Source organism: Schistocerca gregaria, chromosome 4, assembly GCF_023897955.1.
Source record: "Schistocerca gregaria isolate iqSchGreg1 chromosome 4, iqSchGreg1.2, whole genome shotgun sequence".
NCBI classification, from domain to species: Eukaryota; Metazoa; Arthropoda; class Insecta; order Orthoptera; family Acrididae; genus Schistocerca; species Schistocerca gregaria.
Window position 1 is genome coordinate 399,691,470 of NC_064923.1, and position 12,584 is coordinate 399,704,053.

Consider the following 12,584-nt stretch of genomic DNA (forward strand, 5'->3'; position numbering starts at 1 on the left):
AATGGTGTAGCGAGCGCGCGGAAGCGGCGCTCCAACATCTGGACTCCAGCGGCGTCGTGCAGCCTGCGTGTGCCGTAGTCCCTCGGCAGGTGTAGAGCCAGCCGAAGGGCTTTATTCTGCACACGCTGCAGCGTCTGGATGTGCATTTCTGCCGCGTTTCCCCACACCACGGCCGCGTACTCTAGCACTGGCCTGATGAGTGCGAGGTACAGCGAGAGGCCGCAGTGGGGGGGCAGTGTCGTCGTTGGGTTGAGGAGCGGGTACAGCAGGCGCAACCTGCCGAGCGCTCGGCCCCTCAGCTCCCGGATGTGTGGACCCCACGTCAGGCGTCGATCGAGGGTGACGCCGAGGTATTTTCCTGTGCGCGACCACGGGATGGGGCCTCCCATGATCCGCACTTGCAGCAGCGCGTCGGGAATGCGGCGGCGCGTGAATATCACCGCCTGGCTTTTCCCGGCGTTGAACTTGAGCCGCCATTTGGTGGCCCAGGCTCCAATCTCGTTGCAGGAGAGCTGCAGCCGGCGGCGCATTAGCTGCGCGTCCTTGCTGCGAGTGTAGATGGCGGTGTCGTCCGCGTAGAGCGCCAGGTGCACCCTCGGCGTCGTCTTTGGCACGTCGGCGGTGTACAGAGAGTACAGCAGTGGGCCAAGCACGGACCCCTGCGGTACTCCTGCTCGGATGTGGCGCGCCGTTGACACGCCACCGTCAGCGCGCACATGGAAGGTGCGCCCGCGCAGGTACGACTGGAGAAGGCGGACGTGCGACACAGGAACCCCCTGTACCAGCAGCTTGTACAGGAGGCCGTCGTGCCACACGCTATCGAAGGCCCTAGAAACATCAAGGAAAACCGCCCCGAGGTACTCGCGATGTTCCAGGGCCCCCATTGCCTGCTCCACCAGTCGTAGTAGCTGATGCTGCGTAGCATGACCGCGGCGGAATCCGAACTGCTCGTCAGGAAGCAGGCCTTCTTCACTGACGTGGCGCTGCAGTCGGATCGAGTAAATCCTCTCGAAGGTTTTCGAGAGGGAAGGCAGGAGGCTTATTGGGCGATAGCTTTGCGCCAGCCTAGGATCTTTGCCAGCCTTCGGGATGGCGACCACCTCTGCGTGTTTCCACGCAGCAGGGTAGACGCCAGTGCGAAGGATGGCGTTGAATATCGCTGTGACGACACGCACTGCTTCCGGCGGCAGCTTCTTCAGCAGTGCGTTACCCATCTTGTCACATCCCCCTGCCTTCCTGGGCTGCAGGAAGTTGAGGTGATGTTGGACCTCTTCTTCTGTTGTCTCTGTGAGGATGTCGTCCTCTTCCTGCTGGGTCAGGTACAGTGGGAGGCGCTCGTCCACCTCGCGGATCATGTCGTCATCGACGACGTCGTCCACCGGTGTAAAGTTTTCCGCGAAGGCGTCCGCAAGGACGCTCGCCTTGGCATCTGGTTCCGCGACGACGTCTCTGCCAACTTGCAGCGGCGGGATGCGTTGGCCCTTCCTCAGGAAGCTCTTAGTTACGGCCCAGGCGCTTCCGTCATCGATTCTGAGCGTGGCTATTTTGCCAGCCCAGTCCCAATTTCGGTGGTGGCTGACGGCCGCCGATATCTCGCGGCGCAGGCGATTTAGCAGGCGTTTGGTGGCGGGGCTTCTCGTGATCTGCCACTCACGGAAGACCCGGTTCTTCTCACGGATGGACATCAAGATATCCGGCGGAAGCTGCTTGGATTTATCCATCGGCTTCCTTGGTCGCTGTGGCGCCGCCGCATCTGCCGCCGCGAGTGTGTAGTGGGTGAACGCAGCTAGCGCGGCGTCCACCCCCTCCACGTCCGGATCGGGTGTGGCGGTGACCGTCTCTGCTAGGTGCTGTTGGAAGTGCGCCCAGTTGGTGTTGAGGCGGGCGCTGCGGTGCTCAGGTGGGGCCATCCCGTCTGTGTCCATGTCAAAGATCACTGGCAGGTGATCTGAGGACAAGGCACAGCGCGTGGTCGCGATCGCGTTGTGAGCTGCCCCTTTCACGATCGCGATGTCTAGAACATCGGGACGGCCACGCTTCGGGTAGTGCGTGGGGTCGAAGGGACCCAGCACTATGGCGTCGTGGAGGTTTGCGACCCGGAGTAGTCGTCTGCCGCTGATGGTGGTGACCCTGGAGTTCCACTCCGGGTGTTTAGCATTGAGATCGCCGCCGATGAAGAGGTGCCCGCGCATCGACAGCAGCGTCTCGATGTCCCTGGATTGCAGGTGTCCCGACGGTTGTCGGTACGCTGCCACGAACGTGACGTGGCCTGCGGAAGTGCAGACGACGACGCCCGTGGTTCCCAGAGTCCGCGTCTCTGGGAGTAGAACCTGGTGATGGCGCAACGACGTTTTGACGTACACCGCCGTTCCGCCTCCATGGGTTGCCCGGTCCGTGCGGTAGCAGCGGAAATTTGCAGCCCTCACGTCCACGCCTGGCTTCAGCCAGGTCTCGGTGACGAGGCAAACGTCCACGTGCTCATCACGCAGGAACTGGCGGAATTCTCCCGCTTGGGTTCTGATGCTGTTCGCATTCCACACACAAACGGTTAAGCCCTGGATGTGCCTATCCATGTTTGGGTGTGGGGACAGCTGGTGTGGTGATGGCCTGAACGGCCGACTGCACTGCAGACGCAATCATCTGCGGAAGTTGTGTCAGGAACAGCTTGAAGTCCTCCCTCATGGCCCTGACTTCTTCCGCGACACTCGCTGCAGAAGTCCTGTCAGTGCCTGGGGGTGGTGCCGCTGCCTGGTCTCGAACAGCAGGCTGTGGAGCTGGCGTCTCGCGGGCAGGACGCTCCCTCCGCCGACCGCGCCGGCGGCCGCCCCTCGCTGTTGCAGGCTGCTCTCTCGGCGGTCCGCGCCCGTGAGCGACTACCGCCTCTGGAGCAGGCTCGGACTGGTTGCCACGCCCCCGTTCGACGGCGGCGTCGGCAGGACGCTGCTCAGTTGACTTGGCGGGTGCCTTGTCAGTGGCAGCGTTTGCGTAACTTCTCCCGGACTGCACCCGCGCGGAGTGCGCCGGTTGTCCTCGTTGTTTTGCGGTGGCACGCCGGAAGGCAGTGCAGCCGCGGTAGCACGCCACGTGTTTCTCGCCGCAATGGCAGCAAGTGGGCGCGTCCTTTCTCGGAATCTTACAATCTTTAGTGGCGTGGTCCCCCGCGCATTTGACGCAGCGAGGAGGCATCTTACAGTACTTCGCTACGTGGTCGAGGGCCTGGCAGTTGAAGCACTGCGGCGGGCCTCGTCTCCTGCGTAGCTTCTCCACGGTGACGCCGACATCGGCCACGTGCGTCAGCTGGAAGATTTTGCGGTTCTCGATGGTGTCATCGAGAACCGCCATAAACAGCGGCATGTCGGAGTGGTCCCTGGGCGACTTCATGCGCGCTGTGGCGCGGATGGGAAAGCCCAGATCTTCAAGCAGCTCCCGCAGGTACCCTGGGTCCATGCTGAACGGGAGCTTGCGAAAGACGACCTTCAGCGTCTTCACCGGCTCCGAGGAGTAGGTGAAGCTGTGAAGCCCCTCCTTTTCGGTGAGGTCCATGACCCCACGGTAGTCTTCAGCTGTTTTGGTGATAACGCGATGTAAGTCGCGCCCTGCGACTCGAAACGTCACGTTCCCCTTAACAACCGCTTTGATTTTCTCTCGGAACTCTTTGAAGCCGCCGGTCCACTTGATGACCACAGGGGGCGGTGGGGGCGACTTCCTCTGCTGTTGGCTCTCCATGGGCTCTCCAGCGTCGTTTGAGAGGCCGGAGTACCGGTTGCCGGTGTTGATGGCCGACTGTTGGGCGAGCACGACAGCTCTGGCTGTGTGCTTGCGGGAGGGCTGTGTAAAGCCCTCATCGTCAGCGGCCGGGGGAAGGGTCTTGTTACCCTTCCTCGATGCTTTCCGCTGTGTGCGGAGCGTGGGTGCGCTGCTGTTCGAGCTAGTGGCAGACCTCTTGCAGGTGGTGGCAGCACTCGCGTCGGCAGGCCGCTTGCGCGAGTGCTTTTCCACCTCCATGGTTTCAGCTGCCGGTTTTGTGCCTGGGATGAGTCCCATCAGGAAGGCAAGCTGCCTTTCTGCCTCCGGCGTATGCGCTGCATCCATTGAAGCCACTGGCGCCAGTGACTTGGTTTGCTCCGGAACAGTTGCCGAAGCATCCGTTTCGGCCCTCGTTTGCTGAACGGCCAGCACTGTGCATATAGAAGAAACTTTACATTCGAGAAACCATAAAGTAGAACTGCTAAAACTATAAGATCCAGATGGTTTTGCATAACAGTAAATGTTAACTTTCAAAAAGTAGAATTCCATAAATTATATTTTATTTTTTGCCATTCACTTACGTCCTATGCTCTGTGGGATAATATTCGGGGCAACATCTCATTTAGGTAAAAATAATTCACGCATGTTCCCCTAGTAAACAGTTGTCTGAGAAATTCTAAACTCTAACAACGGCCTCACAGCAAATGTATTCTCTGATGAAGTTTGTTGTTAACAATACATTTCATTGTTAGAATAACACAGATATTCACAAATACAATACTAAAAGTAAATATGAACTACACATTCAACGGCAAGGCCCAGCTATCGAGGCACCTCTCTCCGAGTCGTGGATTCTCCTTTTGCAGGCTCCACACGTTATAAGATCGTTGCAGAACTGCCTTCCAGTTTTCGAAACAGTCAGCCCATTTCTTTGTTAATGTATGTAACTCACTTCTTGCCATTGCTGTAAAATAATAATTTAGAATCTCACAAAGAATGCTATTTTCATTTTGATAATTGACTATTCCACACCATAAAAACTTGCATTAGTGATCAGGATCCCAAATTGTATTTTATTATTAACATATTAAACGTTGCATTAGCTTCAGTAGCTCAAATCGTGATCACTTGCAGCTTTCAATCGTTTCAGGATAGACGCTGCCCAAAAAACTACTTTTACGAACCTGAGAATTTTAGCCTCATCATTGTAAGTAAAAACAATCACACAGTCCCATTATTACAAGGTACAAAATACGTATTGCAGGCGTAAAGAGACTTATAATTTTCTTCGAAATTTAATATGTTGAGTGAAAAATTATTTTTTAATGCTTTAAATGGCAGAGATTCCTTAACATTGCTAGTAACCTACTGCGTTGATAATACTGATCTTATTTCGTTTCAAAATAACTTTGGGAAAATTCTAATAATCTGTAATCAAAATTAAACTGATAACACTTCAAATTTTTGACATATAACACTCGAACGCCAGGAATTTATTTCACTATGCTGTTATACGGTACTTAAAGCTGATCTCATGGTGCAGTGAATTCCTTAAGCTCAAGATAATTTTAACAATATTTATTTCATTGAATGACACATAAATAGAAATTTTTCAAGTTTGACCTTCCTTTTTTATTACTGTTATCAGTATTATCGTATATCACCAATTACTGGCTGGTTACCTGAAAGCGTTTTACACTACAAAGCAGAGGTCATTTGCATAATAACGAGAAAATAATGGTCCCTAAATACCGGTAAACTGAAGAAAAACTAAATACGTAGATAGCATTCACAGAAAAATCACTTTTTCAGTTTACGTACAGCAGCATAAAGAAATGTCAGTTAATGAATGATGTTCCTGTAACTGTTTAAGAGGGGACAAGCAACCTTTGTTAATTCCAACTAAGCAGCTTCTTCCCTACTTCCAGAGTTTTCCCCAGGGTTTCCAAAGCATATCTACCCATATTCTATTTACTTGTTTGTGTAACACCATTGCCACTCTCTGCCACCACGAATAGACATTCAATATGTATATTGAGCAAGCAGTAAAGAAACAAAAGAAAAATTCGGAGTAGATATTAAGATCCACGGGGAAGAAATAAAAATTTTGAGGTTCGCCGATGACATTGTAATTCTGTCAGAGACAGCGAAGGACTTGGAAAAGCAGCTGAAGGGAATGGACAGTGTCTTGAAAGGAGGAAATAAGATGAATAACCACAAAAGCAAAACGAGGATAATGGAATGTAGTCGAAGTAAGTCGGGTGATGCTGAGGGAATTAGACTAGGAAATGAGCCACTTAAAGTAGTAAAGGACTTTTGATATTTGGGGAGAAAAATAACAGACGATGGTCGAAGTAGAGAGGATATAAAATGTAGATTGGCAATGGCAAGAAAAGAGTTTCTGAAGAAGAGAAATTTGTTAACATCGAGTATAGATTTAAGTGTAAGGAAGTCGTTTCTGAAAGTATTTGTATGGAGTGTAGCCATGTGTGGAAGTGAAACATGGACGATAAATAGTTTGGACAAGAAGAGAATTGAAGCTTTCGAAATGTGGTGCTACAGAAGAATGCTTAAGATTAGATGGGTATATCACATAACTAATGAGGAGGTATTGAATAGAATTGCGGAGAAGAGGCGTTTGTGCACAACTCGACTAGAAGAAGGGACCGGTTGGTAGGACATGTTCTGAGGCATGAAGGGATCACCAATTTAGCATTGGAGGACAGCGAGGAGGGTAAAAATCGTAGAGGGAGACCAAGAGATGAATACACTAAGCAGATCCAGAAAGATGTAGGTTGCAGTAAATACTGGGAGATGAAGAAGCTTGCACAGGATAGAGTAGCATGGATAGTTGCATCAAACCAGTCTCAGGACTGAAAACCACAACAACAACAACAGCTGACCAACGGTGCTACCACCATTGACTCATTTAGACCCTCAATCACGCCATATATTTCCTGTCATGCCTTACTGCGTAGTCGTTCTGTTCTTGACTCGTTCAGAAACTTTCAGCATTAAGTCCTACGGAAGTTCACAATTGTGGTAATATACGAATTAACAAATATTCATTAACCACATCAACTACTTTCATCCCTACTCAGGGATGATGAACCATTGCGATATACTGCCCCCCCCCCCCCCCTCCCAGTAACAGTAGTTAGTTAGTTCCGCAAGTCTAGAGATATTTTATAATACGTCCTGAATGAAATGAGACATTTCTATACTGTAGTGTCGTAAGAGATAAAATATGTAAATAATCTTGATAAGCTTTTATTACACAAGTATTTAATAACACGGCATCACAAAGAACGAAGAGCAAAAAATGTCGACGGGGGGAAAATTGCTGTAGTCGCAAATCTCTGACAGAATGGCTGTGAATGGGCGGTGGAGTGGGTGCGGGGAGATGGGACGTGGGATAGTGAGGGAGGCGTTTAAAGGTCTTTATTTTTTACATATTTCTTGCCTGTCTCTAATCAGTACAAGATTTAACAAACATTAAATTTCCTACAGAAAAGAACTGACTCAATTTTCGATAAGACTGTTTACGCGTTGTATGGGATGGAAAAACCGCACATTTAAAAAACATTGTTTTAATGATGTAAAATTAATACATATCGTAAAATAACGTTGGTTAAGAAGAAATATTAAATGTTTTGTACTACTTCTAAGTGCAGCAGAACCTGTTAAGCGATAAACTGTATTAGGGGTGTGTATCAGGGTGGAAAGGCAGAGGTGAAGTGTAGAAGCGTGAGCGACGGTGCGATGCTGGAACACGGTCAGGTACTTCCCACCTTTATAGGCCTGCAGAATAAACAGCGAGGAGACAATTCCCCATTCTCCCTACCGTACTATGTCACAAAAACCAACTACAACATACTTCACAAAGTTATACCGACCCTTCCACAGCTTAACTTGTGAATCACTCGCGACACGGTGCGCAGAAACTCTTGGGGGGGGGGGGGGCATGTTTATTTTCCACGCAGTGTTTTAACACCATGTAGAATACTGATATGATTTGCTAGTAATACAAGCGCAATAAAAGCATACGAACAGATTCTACGTATATGTCTATATGTCTGCACACTGTTCTATACTGCTACAGGGGAAATTAATTCTTTGTCATCCTGTACGGCAGTTGTCGCTTTCTTCCGGCAAAGGCGATTTTCTCTACCACTAACGCTGCTCGCTTTTCAATTTACAGACAGGCTATTTCTCCCCAGCATTTCCTGTGCAGTTCACTAATGTAAGCAGACAAAATTACTTCACTGAGATCGTGTTCATGTAGTGGAGTTATTTTCAATTTATTGAGCACATTTTTTGCAGTTGTTAAGTGAGCTTTTATATAAAATACGTTCCTATAAACAATGATTGCTTAGTGCTTCATTCATAAGTGTGATGTTTCAGTAGTATAGTACTAGAGTATTCCTGGAAATCGAATTGAATTGGTAAATGTGGCCTTTTTCTGTTGCCTGACATTAACAGAATTTTGTAAAGCTGTCTAAGGGTGTTATAGCAGCTTCGCGGTGAATTAACAAATGACAAAAAGTTCCCTCACTTCTCGTACCATTAACTGCGTTACTTTTCCACAGCATAGATCTCTTCCATTAAGGAGTTGCTAACACTTGTAGAATGGGCTGCACTGAGTGGAGCCGCACATCGTCATATCTTGCAGGGTTGGTGTCAGTAGTCAGACGGAATAAGACTGATTATGTTTAAACCTAGAACAGTAATCTGCTGTAATGCATTGCTTGACTTGACTTGTATTGAAATATCTCAAGTTCCGTAACACCTAGATGACTTACTTCTGTTACAGATCTTGGGAGAGCTGAGGTTAGAGTGATGCATATCGTTACCCGCCATGCCGTGGAAAATATTCCAGCCGCTGATGATGGATACAATGAAATCAGCATTATCAAATAGATATTGACAGCATTCGTCGTAGGTGCTTCAGTGTTGTAGACAGCTGTTGAGATTTTCTACATAACATTTACCACCCGCAAAATAAAACCCATTTAATAAACTGAAAATTACTTCAGTATAAAAAGTCTGCCTCCCCCCATGAACCATGGACCTTGCCGTTGGTGGGGAGGCTTGCGTGCCTCAGCGATACAGATGGCCGTACCGTAGGTGCAACCACAACGGAGGGTATCTGTTGAGAGGCCAGACAAACGTGTGGTTCCTGAAGAGAGGCAGCAGCCTTTTCAGTAGTTGCAGGGGCAACAGTCTGGATGATTGACTGATCTGGCCTTGTAACAATAACCAAAACGGCCTTGCTGTGCTGGTACTGCGAACGGCTGAAAGCAAGGGGAAACTACGACCGTAATTTTTCCCGAGGGCATGCAGATTTACTGCATGATTAAATGATGATGGCGTTCTCTTGGGTAAAATATTCCGGAGGTAAAATAGTCCCCCATTCGGATCTCCCGGCGGGGACTACTCAAGAGGATGTCGTTATCAGGTGAAAGAAAACTGGCGTTCTACGGGTCGGAGCGTGGAATGTCAGATCCCTTAATCGGGCAGGTAGGTTAGAAAATTTTAAAAGGGAAATGGATAAGTTAAAGTGAGATATAGTGGGAATTAGTGAAGTTCGGTGGCAGGAGGAACAAGACTTCTGGTCAGGTGACTACAGGGTTATAGACACAAAATCAAAGAGGGGTAATGCAGGATAAGGTTTAATAATGAATAGGAAAATAGGAATGCGGGTAAGCTACTACAAACAGCATAGTGAACGCATTATTGTGGCCAAGATAGATACGAAGCCCATACCTGCTACAGTAGTACAAGTTTATATGCCAACTAGCTCTGCAGATGACGAAGAAATTGAAGAAATGTACGATCAAATAAAAGAAATTATTCAGATAGGGAAGGGAGATGAAAATTTAATAGTCATGGGTGACTGGGATTCGGTAGTAGGAAAAAGGGAGAGAAGGAAACGTAGTAGGTGAATATGGACTGGGGCAAAGAAATGAAAGAGGAAGACGCCTGGTAGAATTTTGCACAGAGCACAACTTAATCATAGGTAACACTTGGTACAAGAATCATAAAAGAAGGCTGTATACATGGAAGAAGCCTGGAGATACTAAAAGGTAACAGATTGATTATATAATGGTAAGACAGAGATTTAGAAACCAGGTTTTAAAATGTAAGACATTTCCAGGGGCAGATGTGGACTCTGACCACAATCTGTAGATTAAAACTAAAGAAACTGCGAAAAGGTGGGAATTTGTGGAGATGTAACCTGGATAAACTAAAAGAACCAGAGGTTGTACAGAGTTTCAGGGAGAGCATAAGGGAGCAATTGACAGGAATGGGGGAAGAAATACATTAGAAGAAGAATGGGTAGCTTTGAGGGATGAAGTAGTGAAGGCAGCAGAGGATCAAGTAGGTAAAAAGACGAGGGCTAGTAGAAATCCTTGGGTAACAGAAGAAATATTGAATTTAATTGATGAAAGGAGAAAATATAAAAATGCAGTAAATGAAGCAGGCAAAAAGGAATGCAGACGTCTCAAAAATGAGATAGACAGGAAGTGCAAAATGGCTAAGCAGGGATGGCTAGAGGACAAATGTAAGGATGTAGAGGCTTATCTCACTAGGGGTAAGGTAGATACTGCCTACAGGAAAATTAAAGAGACCTTTGGAGATAAGACAACCACTTGCATGAACATCCAGAGCTCAGATGGAAACCCAGTTCTAAGCAAAGAAGGGAAAGCAGAAAGGTGGAAGGAGTATATAGAGGATCTATACAAGTGCGATGTACTTGAGGACAATATTATGGAAATGGAAGAGGATGTAGATGAAGATAAAAGGGAGATACGATACTGTGTGTTGAGTTTGACAGAGCACTGAAAGACGTGAGTCGAAGCAAGGCCCCCGGAGTAGACATCATTCCACTGGAACTACTGACAGCCTTGGGAGAGCCAGTCCTGACAAAGCTCTACCATCTGGTGAGCAAGATGTATGAAACAGGTGAAATACCCTCAGACGTCAAGAAGAATATAATAATTCCAATCCCAAAGAAAGCAGGTGTTGACAGATGTGAAAATTACCGAACTATCAGTTTAATAAGTCACAGCTGCAAAATACTAACGCAAATTCTTTACAGACGAATGGAAAAACTAGTAGAGGCCGACCTCGGAGAAGATCAGTTTGGATTCCGTAGAAATGTTGGAACACGTGAGGCAATACTGACTCTACGACTTATCTTAGAAGCTAGGTTAAGGAAGGGCAAAACTACGTTCCTAGCATTTCACAATGTTGACTGGAATACTCTCTTTCAAACTCTGAAGGTGGCAGGGGTAAAATACAGGGAGCGAAAGGGTATTTACAATTTGTACAGAAACCAGATGGCAGTTATAAGAGTGGATGGACATGAAAGGAAAGCAGTGGTTGGGAAGGGAGTGTATCAGGGTTGTAGTCTCTCCCCGATGTTATCCAATCTGTATATTGAGCAAGCAGTGAAGGAAACAAAAGAGAAATTCGGAGTAGGTATTATAATCCATGGAGAAGAAATAAAAACTTTGAGGTTCACCGATGACATCGTAATTCTGTCAGAGACAGCAAAGGACTTGGAAGAGCGGTGGTACGGAATGGAAATTATCTTGAAAGGAGGCTATAAGATGAATATCAACAAAAGGAAAACGATGATAATGGAATGTAGTCGAATTAAATCGGGTGATGGTGAGGGAATTAGATTAGGAAATGAGACACTTAAAGTAGTAAAGGAGTTTTGCTATTTGGGGAGCAAAATAACTGATGATGGTCGAAGTAGAGAGGATATAAAATGTAGACTGGCAATGGCAAGGAAAGCGTTTCTGAAAAAGAGAAATTTGTTAACATCGAGTATAGATTTAAGTGTCAGGAAGTTATTTCTGAAAGTATTTGTATGGAGTGTAGCCATGTATGGAAGTGAAACATGGACAATAAATAGTTTGGACAAGAAGAGAATAGAAGCTTTCGAAATGTGGTGCTACAGAAGAGTCCTGAAGATTAGATGGGTAGATCACATAACTAATGAGGAAGTATTGAATAGGATTGGGGAGAAGAGAAGTTTGTGGCACAACTTGTCCAGAAGAAGGGATCGGTTGGTAAGACATGTTCTGAGGCATCAAGGGATCACCAATTTAGTATTGGAGGGCAGCGTAGAGAGTAAAAATCGTAGAGGGAGACCAAGAGATGACTACACTAAGCAGATTCAGAAGGATGTGGGTTGCAGTGGGTTCTGGTAGATGAAGAAGCTTGCACAGGATAGAGTAGCATGGAGAGCTGCATCAAACCAGTCTCAGGACTGAAGACCACAACACCAACAACATATATGAGTCCACTTAAGCTATTTTATCTATTCACGTGAGGGAACTGACAGGAAATGCTGTGGAGGTGTATTTTGTTTGTGAACCGTAAAGCCAACAGATCTCGTCTTACGGGTCATTGCCTTTCCCGAAAGAATACTATAGCTGCCACACAGGCTGACTAAGAATCTGTTTCTCTCTAGCATCGTAGAATAGTATGCATAGATTTACGTCCATTCTGTCCATAACATTTCCTGTGTCAGTACTATTAATAATTCATACCCACATTCTATGTAGTATTAACTCGCTTTGTGGAAAACAATCACCCCACGTCATGTCTGTTCACTGGGTCACCAGTGGACAAATTGTGGGAGGGTCGGTACAACTTCGTGAAACACCCTGTAGTTACTTTATGTGATGTAGTGGAGTAGAAAGATTGACTGAGGAATTGCCTGCTCGTTTTTCATTTTGCAGATCTATGAAGCAGGGAAGTAAACGACTGCAGTCCAGCACCCTACTCTCCCTCTTATCTGTAACCTCCACCCCCGACTT